General features: G+C 36.2%; 1 long non-coding RNA gene across 8 annotated transcripts in view; it reads left to right on the plus strand.

The window, feature by feature from the left end:
• LOC109273229 (uncharacterized) overlaps positions 1–12,149 on the plus strand; it is a 253,369-nt gene that overhangs the window by 212,879 nt on the left and 28,341 nt on the right. For 7 of the 8 annotated variants that reach the window (XR_008419897.1, XR_008419894.1, XR_002082929.2 and 4 more), the window contains one exon: positions 3,292–3,475. The exons of the other annotated variant lie outside the window; for it this stretch is intronic. This is a non-coding gene — a long non-coding RNA (uncharacterized LOC109273229). The remainder of the gene's footprint in view (positions 1–3,291; positions 3,476–12,149) is intronic. 8 annotated transcript variants of the gene reach the window in all.

Below are 12,149 nucleotides of genomic sequence, written 5' to 3' on the forward strand. Positions count from 1 at the left end.
TGAAGGAAGCAGATCTGAAAGGGGAGAAAGCTAGGCAGGCATGTGGGTTCAGCAGTCTCTAGCCCTGATCTCCACGGGAACTGCAGGGCATGAAAAATATCACAGACTCCTCCCACCTTGAATCAAGAGGTTGGCCCATGTATCCTTCAATCATCCAGTCCTTTGATGAGGGCTCTCCTCTTGGGCATTTCTGGGCTCCTATTGGCCAAAGAGAACCGTCTGGAGAAAAATTGCTATGGGCCATCAGCAGCTGAGACTGCCAGCAGCTGAGAGATAGGTGCATTGGCTCAGTAATGGCGGCCTGGTTCAGGCAGTATCTGCCACTGGATACAAAAATGAGTAGAATGTGGCTTTATGCCCAGGTAAGTCAGAGTCCCACTGTGTAGACTGGCATTAAATAAACAACTACAGTGCAATGTGACAAGTGTAATCATAAGAATTTGTACAAGATGGCTGGCGCAAGACTGCAATTATCTGTATGTTCACTGGCATTTTACTTCGTTGTGCAAAATATTGGTGGAATTTTTTAAAGTAGCTCTATCTTTCTGGTGGTAAGAGTATGGGCATGGAAGTGTCTTCAGAGAAGATGATAACTGAGGTAAATTTATAAGCAATAGGCTCTGTGAATGAGATACTGGTGATTGGGGAATTACTAAAACTGCGATGTCTTAATCCATGACCCTGAATTACATCTCAGTGGGAACTCTTTTTCAACCCTATTTCCGGTCCATCCCATAATGGTATAATTAAGCATGTATATATAGATACTTATATAATATATGTGTTAATGTATTATAACTACATATTAGGTAAGTAATATATATTATATTATGTTATATATTTCATAAATTATATTATTATAAGATATAAGTATTATCTGTTAAATAAATATATGAATAACAGTAAACATAATCTAAATAATAATATAAATATAAACATGTTACATTGTATTATGTAATAGGTACATATTATATTATATTATATTATATTATATTTATTATATTACATTCTATTACATTATTATATTAAGTTAGACTTTAAGAAAGGAGTAAGATCAAATTTTAAGGAAGCAGGCCACTTATAATACAATGATAAGAGCCTTTCTACTATAGTAAACACATGGTGATAGTATTCTCTTTTGGAACTAGGAAGGAAGCTACCGATATGAATCAAGATTTGTTGAAAGATAGATACACTTTTAATAATGGAGTTGCCCTGTCAAGTAAAATGATTGAGATATGTTTTCATAAGACCCTTTTCCAAAGGTAGTCTACAATATCCAGTGATCTTTTCATTTTGTGAAACCATTGTTTTATTTGATAGAAGTAATGTTGGCTGTAGGCTTATAGAACCTCCAGGGAAAACAGGCTCGACCCAGAACTGGGAATATCTCTAATTGGTTCCAGGTTTTCCTTTCTTGTGCTGTACTCCTCCAAAATTAGTGGTACTAAATAGAAGTGATGTTTCAGTGTATGCACTATCCACACAAATATCCATGTTTTAAGAACACAATAGAATTCAGTGAGATTTCTTTGTATGTGTGGCTCAGTATCATTTTCTATGACCTCTTTATTCATTTTAGATCCCAGACTATAATGCTTGGCTTCAAGGTTGACAAACTGGCAGACCATCTATTTGTGTTCGTTATTTTTTACTTGAGATTTTCATATTTCGTATCCTGTTTTAATGGTCATCCCAATATATTCCCAGAATTTTCTTGTACTTTGTAACCAGAAAATGAACGTTTCATTTAAAAACAAAAGGAGAAAAGAAACTCTGTGACCTCCATAATTACCTTCTACATTTACTTATTTCTCTTTTCACGTGGACATATTAAAAAATTGCTTGTATGTCTGATATTCTATTCAAGAAACAAAGTTACATTGTCTAAGTATTGTGTTCATTCCACCATGTTTGATGGCTTGAGTGGTAGAGGATCATAGAGAGAAGAAATGTCTTGTAAGGAGAAATGTGAGGGGAGAGAATAAGGGAAACACAAATACAGTTGCACTGACACTCTTACACAACACCACCACCACTACCGCTCATGGGTAAATGACTCTCAGACTGTTAAATGGCCTGATTTAAGTACTATGGAGCTTGGCATCAATATGACTTTTATTTTTGTAACAACTTCTAGAACAAAGCTACATTCGGATGTATTGGCAATTTATGTCTCTCTGAATTTTGTTACTTATTCTTTACTCTAACAAGGGAATACATGTGGTCATATTGAAATATAATAAGAACAGACACATAGAGAAGAAAATTGATCCTTTTATTTGCATACTTCCTGTAGGGGCAAGTGATTAGCCTGAATTTGGGGAGCTATGCCTTTCAAGGCTGTGTGACTCTATAGGCAAAGTGGAAATTTGAAGTAAGCATCTAGGTAGTTTATGGGAGATGGTAGAAAGAGTCCTTACAAGGAAATTCTTTCTTAGCTAAATTGGCAATTAAAGAAAAGCCTTATTAACCTACTTGGATATCTGGATATGTCCGTTGCAGTAACACTGCTTAGACCCAACTCTGTAACCTCTACGGCAATAATTCCTTTGTGGGGCCATTAAATTAAATCAGAACAGGCCTTGAATTGGATTGTCTCTCTTTTTTATCTTAATATTTTGGTTTTAAATATGAGAAAACAGGTATTTGAAGGTTTCTTCATCTTGCGTTGGTTATTCCTGGTTAGCTTAGTCCTGTAGGGATGCAGAGCAGCTTTTAAGGCTCTTTCTGGTCTGGTTTTCCCTTAGTGAGTGCCTCCATGTGGTTTGGGTAAGACAGCACTCCCCTCTCCACCCTCTTACCCACCCCAGACCCTTGAGGAGGTCCCAACACCTACATCACCAACCAAAGCACTCAGCCTCAATGTCAGGATGGGCACAGGATTTAAAGGTGGGCCAAACCATAGGTATTCCTGTCCTTGCAACCAGACTACACAATTAATACTTTTTTTTGGAAGATAAAGGGGATCTCTCTTTTCTCTTGGTTTTAATTCCTAAGTACTTACAAACCAGACAGCCAAAGAAAAAAGACACTTTTGTATTCTCATTCTGTTTATTAAAACATTAATATGTCAGGAGCCATGCTCACTGCATTTGGTTCATCATCTCATATAATTTCTACAGTAATCCTTGGAGGTAGGTACTCGTATTATCCCCATCTACTCATGAGAAGCGGAAACTTAGATATACTGCTTTTTGAAGGTCACATGCTAATAAATAAATGATAGTTAGTCTTGAACCTGTTTAGTCTGACCTGACATGCTCTTAACCTCTACCCCATTTCCTCTAGGCATTCTATTAAGCAAAAGGAAAGCCTACGTTTAACATTTTTGCAAACATCAAAACAAAATTATGTATTTGGAATAGAGGAATGAGGAGAAGTTGGAGAAGTATGCCCTAGAGAACCACAGAGTCAGAGGGACTATAGTCTCAGCGACTGAGAACGGAGCATCTTGAATGGTGCTGGGACAGAGGTGGATACTACTCAAGTAAGCTGAATCCTGCCTAAGTACTTGCCAGGCTAAATCTACAACTTGAAGCAGCCTGGAGGTATCACATCACCTTCAATGGGAGTGCCATATTGTAGACTATTCCAAAGCTTAGTAGAGCTACGTAATGAGTTTGGCTTGGTATCCTGTTGTTTCTTGTTTGTTTATTAATTAATTCATCTGTTTATTCAGTCATTGCCAGTATTAGATGTCTAAGATATACCAAGGTACCTGACTCCAAGGAACTCTTAATCTAGAGCAGGAGATGGGTGAGTTAAAAACAAATTATAATGAAGGAATAAATGTTCAACAATTTTAGTAGGAAGAAAAAAGAAGGCAAAGAAATTATAATAGAGTAGATTTGGGGACTGTACCTGTACTGGAATGTACAATTGAGCCAAGAAAGATGCTTCTAATATTTACTCTTATTAATTTTATTTATTTAATTATGGATGAATTTAATTCTGGAAATGTTCCCAGATGCCTTTCCCTGGTGGGAAACACAACAGTTTTATAAATAGCAACCTTTCCCTCATAAGCTAGGAGGAAGCCATCTAAATTTTTCAGTGCCTCTGCTAGCGGCTACATTTAAAGGATTTTATGCTGGAGTATTTTGATATAATTGGGAAAACTATGAGGAATCAGATCCACTCAAGTTCTAGTTCAACTTAATTGCTTACTAAGTGTATGATATTGTGTAAATTATTAAACAACTCTGAGCCCAGCTTTTTTACCCATAACATGGGTATGCATATGGAAAATTTAAATGAGTGTATAAATATAGAGTGCACCTCATGTTAGTGTTCACTTGCTCAACAAATGTTCATTTTCTTCCTTCTGTGTCTTCTCAGCTTCTGTTTTCTCATTTATTGTGTTGGGATAACAGTACTTCCTCGTAGGACTGATCATTCAATGAAAGGATATACATCAAAAAATGGTTGGCACATACTAGGTGCTCAATAAATGTCAAATCCCCTTGCCTTTTCTCTTACATTTTTGAAAATGTAAATGGTTTCTTATCTTCATTAGCAAAGATAACTTCTCTGATAAATTCTAAGAAGAAAAGAAATCTTACGTATATGAATAATTACATTCTGGATTCAGGGTCACTTAAAGCTCTCCACTTTGCCTGGAGGGACACAATAAAAACAAAGACAAAGTTGGAGACAGGTCACAAAGATATATAATATACAATGGTACTAGTTAAAACATTCAGTAAGATGATCTGTCTCTATAGATATACATATACATATACATATACATATACATATACATATGCATATACATATAGATGTATACTCAATGGCTTGATAATTTTTATGCTTTTTTCTCTTTTTTAGTGTTTATTTAATTTTGAGAGAGAGAGAGCAAGCCAGGGAGGGGCAGGGAGAGAGAGAGGGAGACACAGAATCTGAAGTGGGCTCCAGGCTCTGAGCTGTCAGCATAGAGACTGATGTGGGGCTCAAACTCAGGTCAGATCATGACCTGAGCTGAAGTCGACACTTAACTGACTGAACCACCCAAGAACTCCTGACAATTTTTATTCCAAACTTATAAAAATAAAAGGAGGGGTGCCTGAGTGGCTCAATCAGTTAAGCATCAGACTCTTGGTTTCAGCTCAGGTCATGATCTCACTGTCATGAGATTCAGCCCCATTTTGGGCTCTGAGCTGAGCATGGAACCTGCTTAGGATTCTCTCCCTCTTTCCCTCTGTCCCTCCCCCACTTGTGTTTGCACATGTGCTCACTCTCTCTTTCTAAAAAAAAAATTAAATAAAAATAAAAAGATAAAAACAATGTTTTGGAATCATAGATAGTACAAAGAAAAAGCAGTTGCCTTATTTGTGCTATGGAAAAAGTGATTTAGAAATAACATTTTTAGGGAAGCCTGTGTGGCTCAGTTGGTTGAGCATCAGGCTTCCATTTGAGTCGTGATCTCAGGATTCGTGAGTTTGAACCCTGTATTGGGCTCTGCACTGATGGTACAGAGCCTGCTTGAGATTCTCTCTCTCTCCCTCTCTCTCTGCCCCTCCCACGCTCTCTCTCTCTCTCACACACAGTAAATAAATAAACTTAAAAAAAAAGTCAACAACTCCTCAAAAAGCCTACAGATATCTGAGTGCAATTGTTAGAAAAACAGAAAAGAAATAACATTTTTATTCATTTGTCACATATATTTTTGTACTATTGGGCCCAATCCTTGTAGTTGATAGTCTGGTTACTTAGAAGCCCTCTCCTTGCTGAAAAGTAGTTTTTTACTCTAAATCCATTCTATTTTCATTTATGCTGGAAAGATGAATAATGCAGCATTCAATTGTTTTTTTTCCTGATTTAATACTAGCATAGGAATTCTTCTCTAGAATAATATCAATTAAAATTCTCTGTGGCAAATGTGGGCTGTGGACCTGGTCAAAAGGCATAAACTCCCAACCCACCTTGTGATTGTTTTAGTAGAGATTTCCAGGCGTTACTTCAAATGATTTCAGCCATGCATTGCAGGTAATGAGGGAGACACAATTTCATACCCAGCTTCTTAACTCCTTGGCTGCTGTTGAAGGTAGCTTTATTTTTCATTTGGTGGGCTGGAACATCCCCTCAGATTAGAGAGAAGGCAGCCCTTTGTACTCTGTAAGCACACCTCTGTCAGGAGTGAGCAATAATAGCATGGACTCTGATTTTTATAGTCATTTTTATTTCTACTTTAAGGAACAAGTTCTTCTTCATCACATTTGTAAGCAGAAGCATAATGGCTCTTGCTAAAAGTGAAAGCATGAACAATATCAGCAAAGATGACTGAAATATATACATTTAAGTCTAATTCTATTTGATTTCTTTCTGAATACATTTCAAGTTTCTACTTTTGTATACAAAAGAGTATGTTCAATGCATATATGTTGATTTAAGTTTGTCAACATCCAGTATCCATATTGGTCCACCAATATTGAATGTACTCTCCCAGTTTTCTGCAATTCAGCTATTCATGAATAACTTTGATTTCCTTCTGGCTTCTTATTGTTACCCATAACATGTTAGAATGTTAGAGCTATATCACATTCTTGGAATATATTTGCTTAAGTAAAAGCTAATTTCATGAGGGAAATCTCCTGTTAAGATTGCAAGAATACCTCAAAGAAACAGAAAAAGAATGTTTTGTGAAAGAGCTAGGCTCCTTCCTTCCTATCAGAATCATCTAAAATTGACTGGTGTGACAGGTATATTGCAGTATGTCTTCCAATGGTCCCTGCCTCCTGGCAGTCACAGCCTCTTTCTATCCCTTCCCATTGAATGTGGGCTTGCCTAGTGACTTCTAACCATTAGAATAAGAAAAAAAATTGTAGGATGTCACTTCTTTAATTGGGTGACATAAAATTTTGACTTCCATCTTGCTAGCAGATTCTCTCTATTGCCTTCTCAATTTGCATACTGCCAAGTAGGAAGGCGCATGTGGCAAGGAATTCAGGAATGTTTCTAGCCAATAGCCAGCTGTAAACAGGCCCTCAGTCCAATAACTGCTGGAAAATTGAATTTTTCCAAGACTGTGAGTGTGGAAGTAGATCCTTTCCCAGTCAAGTCTTCAGATGAGACCACAGCCCTGATCAAACCTTGATTGAAGTCATGTTCACTGCAGCACTAGTCAGAATAGTCAAGATGTGGAAACAACCCAAATGTCCACTGACAGATGAATAAAGAATATGTGGTATAATGTACAATGGAATATTATTCAGCCTTAACTTAAAAAAGAAGAAAATCCTGAAATATGCTACAACACAGATGTACCTACAGGTTGTTATGCTAAGTGAAATGAGCAAGTCCTAGAAGGACAAATACTTTATCATTCTACTTATATGAGATATCTAAAATAGCCAAGCCCATGGAAAACAGAGAGTAGAATGGTGATTGCTAAGGCTTTAGAAAAGGGGGAAATGGGGAGTTGTTTAATGGGTATAAAGTTTCAGTTATGGAAGGTGAATAAATTCTAGAAATCTGCTGTACAACATCATGCCTATAGTTAATAATACTGTACTGTACAGTCAAACACTTGTTAAAAGGGTAGATCTCATGTTAAATATTCTTTCTACAAGAAAGAAAGAAAGAAAGAAAGAAAGAAAGAAAGAAAGAAAAGAAAGAAAAAGAAAGAAAGAAAGAAAGAAAGAAAGAAAGAAAGAAAGAAAGAAAGAAAGAATATTGTCAAGGGATTACTCTGGGGGTAAGTAGAACAATGGGAAATTGAATAGAACAAGCGCTTCAGTCATTTTGCCCAGGGGCTGAGGTAGCTCAGGGACTATGTATGCACTCCACAGTTATTCGTTGATTAAGAGCTGTTGGAGGAAGGTAGAAGGCTTCTAGACTTTCCCACATGTGAATAGAAGGGGTTTCCTGGTCAGAGGAAAACCTCAGGTAAAAAGTCATAGGTGCTGCCAGTTGGAAGCTAACTAAGCATGCATGGGTGTGGTTAAGTGCTGAGAGGATACAGGCAGGGTATTAATGGTATCTGGCTCATTTTAGTTACAACTCTTATGACTCTTGATCCATTTTATAAAGGAGGAAACTGAGCGAGGAGGGGTGGAATCCTTGCCAAGTCCCTCAGTTTTTCTGGAGCAGAGCTGCAATTAAAAACCCAGTGACACTATGAAATAATACTTATCGTATAGGATTGTCATGAGGGTTAACTGCACATAAACGTACCTAGCAAGTAGTGAGCACACAGGAAATAACAGGCATTCCATAATTGTCATAGTCTCGTATGCCTGGAGTTTTCCAGCAAGAGACCGGACAACATAGCACATGAGGACCCAGAGTTGGGGACCTATGTCCTAATCTCAGCAATACCAGCAAATAGCAATGATCTGGTACACTGCAATAAATCTACTCTTCTTTGTGTGTGCAGTGGTAAAAACAGACTGAAAAAGTTAGAGTTCTTCCTTTTAAATACAATTTTAATGATAGAAGAAAATAATAACCTTACTTAAAAATCTCAAAAATAATGAAAAATTAAGTGACACAAATTCTTTTGTGTGACTATTAACATTTTTGTACCCTCCCTTTTATTTCTGTTTCACACACACACACACACACACACACACACACACACACACACACCTATTTTTACCTGGTTGTTATCATAGTTTATGTATATTTCTGTATACAATATTTTAATACAAGTTAGAATAATTTAAGAAAGCAATGGTCTCCATATACCATTTCCAATTGAACGTGTTACCAAATTTTTAAAACTTTTTGTCTGACTGATAAAAAGTGTACTTCAGTGTAATTTCTCTTACTAGTAAGATTGAATATCTTTGCATATGTTTAAGGCTCATCGTTCTTTTCTTTCTTTAATGATAATGCATTTTCCATTGAGGTAGGCAGAGTTCTAGGATGAGAATTCAGCTCACCTGACAACTCGATTTGAACCTTGTGAAGCCTTGAGCAGAGAACCCAGCTTTATCAGGAGAGACTTCTGATTTCTACAACTATGAGAGAATAAATGATGTCTCATGCCACTAAGTTTGTGTTCATTTATCACACAGCAGTAGAAAAGTAGTGTATCCAGGCTTCTCCATAACTTCCCTATTTATTTTTAATATCATCGCAGAAGATGCCATCAGTGGCACCCGACATAACTATTTTCTTACAGTCGAACATTTAGTTTGCCTTAATTTTTTGCTATTGTAAGTACTGCGGCGACAAACAGGTTCATGCACATAGCTTCACCCATTTTTTATCATTTAATGTTTATTTTATCTTTTATATCAAACAGATAATATATTACCGGTGTCAAAATTCAAGTGTATAAAATGATAAAAACAATGAAGAATTTTCTTCTCACTTCCATGCCTTGGCTATACATTTTTCTAGGCCCCAAACAATCTAAGTATTCAATTATTTTGACTCCTTCTAGAGGCATCTTATGCCTGAATGATAGCATACCACATCCACTGCTCTGTACCTTGCTTTTTCACTAAGCAATATATTTTGAAGATTCGTCTATATCAGCACCTAAAAGTCTCTGTAGCCAAATAGCATTGTATTTGTGTAAATGTACCGTAATTGGCTTAACATTTTTGTTATTTAACCATAATGTTATTTACCCATAAATATGCAATAATTTATTCTGTTGTATAAATGTACCATAATTTATTGATTGATGAACACCTATGGGGTTTTTTTTGGAATTTTGTCCCTGGTCATCATGAAAGATAATATGGAATAAATAACCATTAGGACAACCAGAAAAGCTAGCTAAGTGTTAAAAAAAAAAAAAAAAAAAAAAAAAATGTCTACCTGAAGATAGTAGAGGGTTAAAAAGAGAGTCAGGAAGTACTTGGTTAGGAGCTGAGGGGAATGGAAATCCAGGACTGTGAGTGAGCCCAGCCTCTGAGGATGCTTTATACCTGAATGAAAAAAATGCTGAGGACTTCATGACAACCTCATGGGATGAGAAGGAGTTATGGACACTCCAAGGTGACCTCTCAACTTTGGGCTGAGACTGCAAAGGGATGAACCTGAGGAATGAATGAACCCCAAGTGACAAGCCCTCATGGGGACTGATCACATCTTCCTAATTCTGAAATTGGATTGAGATGATTCAAGATTGCTAATAGCTCTTGGTGGAAGCAAAGGTAAATCTTCTCTGTTGGAATAGAACCGCAGATGACTCCCCATTATTTTTAGAAACAGTTTTACAAATAGAAAGTCCCAGCCACCCAAACCAACCAAGAAAGCCAAAGAAAGCCAAAGAAAAATTAATAGAAACAATAGGAAATAAACACAGATCCAGAGGGGTCCCAGAAATTCAGAGACTAACTTGAAAATCAACATTGTTACCATGCCCAAGGCAATAAAGAGAAAAAATTTTCAGTGGAGTATTGGAAAAAACATTGTTTTCAATCTTTTGCTCTTATAAATACGGCAACAGTGAATATACTTGTGCAAGTATATTTGTAGAGGAATATGTAGATGTGGTATTTCTGTGTCAAAAATACTTGGCAGTTGTAATTTTGATAGCTACTGATGAATTGTCCTCCCTAGAGGTGCCACCAGTTTACATTCCCGCCATCAGTGTAGGAAAGTGGCTGTTCCCACATTCTTCACAACCCATGTAGTAACACATTTTTAACACATTTCCTAGTATGATGAGTGGGAACGGTATCTCACTGTAATTTGTATTTGCATTTATCGTCTTAAAAGTTTGAACATAATTACATATGTTTAAGGGCTATTATTTTTTCTTGAAACACCCCTTTAATTTTTCTATTGGATTGTTGATCTTTTTCATAATGTTTATGGGAGGTTGTTTTTTTTTTAATATATATTAGGGAAGTGGGTCCTCATTTCCTAAGATATAAATTGCAAATATTTTCTCACTTTGCCCTTGAGAATTCTGATTTTGGCTACTGTGGGCTTTGCTATGCCAAAATTTTTCATTGTCAATTTTTCACATTTTTTTTTTTTTGTTTCATTACATCTGGTGTGGGTTTTTTGGGGGGTTTTTTTTGTTGTTTTTTTTTTTTTTTTTGGTCATGTTTAGGAAGACCTTTTCCACTTAGAGACTATCAAAAATCACTACAATGTTTTCTTGTACTCTTAAATTTCATTTTTAAATTATACTGTTGATCCAACTAGTCTTTTCTTTCAGACAGCCATCTGGTTATTCTGTACCATTTGTTGAATAATCTTTCTATTCCTTACTGATTTGAAGCCACTTTTATACTTAATCCCTGTGTACATCTGGGACCATTTATTTGAGTTGTTTTCTGTTTCCCGGGTGTGTCTATTCATGTAGCTATGATCTATGATCTATGATCTTTCCAAATCATTTTGCTTTATACAGTATTTTAACATTAAGGGTTGTCCCTTCTCAATATTCTTCCTTTTTAGAATTTACTTGGATGTTATTATTTATTCATTTGTATTGGCTTTGAAATCAGCTCTTTGTTTCTCAAATAAGCCTGTTGGTATATTCAGTAAAATGACACTACACATATAGATTGATTTAGAAAGAATTGACATAGGTTTTCTCCATCCAGGATCATGGCATGCCTTGTCATTTGAACACGTTTTCTCTTTGTCTCTCAGAAGAATGTTACTGTTTTCTTTATCTAGATCTTAAACACTAATGGTAAGTTTGTTTTTGTCATTCCATTGTGGATGGAGTGATCAACACAAACTAGTGTTGATTCTAACTGAAGGGCTACTAATTTATAGATTTGAAATGTGCACCCTGTTTTCTTGGCAAATTTGTTTGTTCTTTGTAATAAAAAAATTACCGGGGCACCTGGGTGGCTCAGTCTGTTGAGGGTTCAACTCTTGATTTCAGCTCAAGTCATCCCAGGGTCATGGGACTGAGCCCCATGTTTGGCTCTGGGCTGAGCATGGAGTCTACTTAAGATTCTCTCTCTCTCTCTCTCTCTCTCTCTCCCTCCCTCCCTCCCTCTGCCCCTCTCCTCTGTTCATGCTCTGTGCTCTCTAAAATAAATATATATTTTTTAATTATCCCAAAAAAAACCTACAAAAAATGAAAAAAACTTTTTCAGTTTCTCTTTGGTTTTTCAAGTATACAATAAAATAATAAATACTACATTTTTAATTTTTACACCTTTAATTTTTCTTTTGCTTCATTATATTGGATTATACTTACAGAATTAAAGTTAAATAGC

The sequence above is a fragment of the Panthera pardus genome, unplaced genomic scaffold (assembly GCF_024362965.1).
Source record: "Panthera pardus isolate Hobbes unplaced genomic scaffold, ASM2436296v1 HiC_scaffold_7, whole genome shotgun sequence".
In the NCBI taxonomy this organism is placed as follows: domain Eukaryota; kingdom Metazoa; phylum Chordata; class Mammalia; order Carnivora; family Felidae; genus Panthera; species Panthera pardus.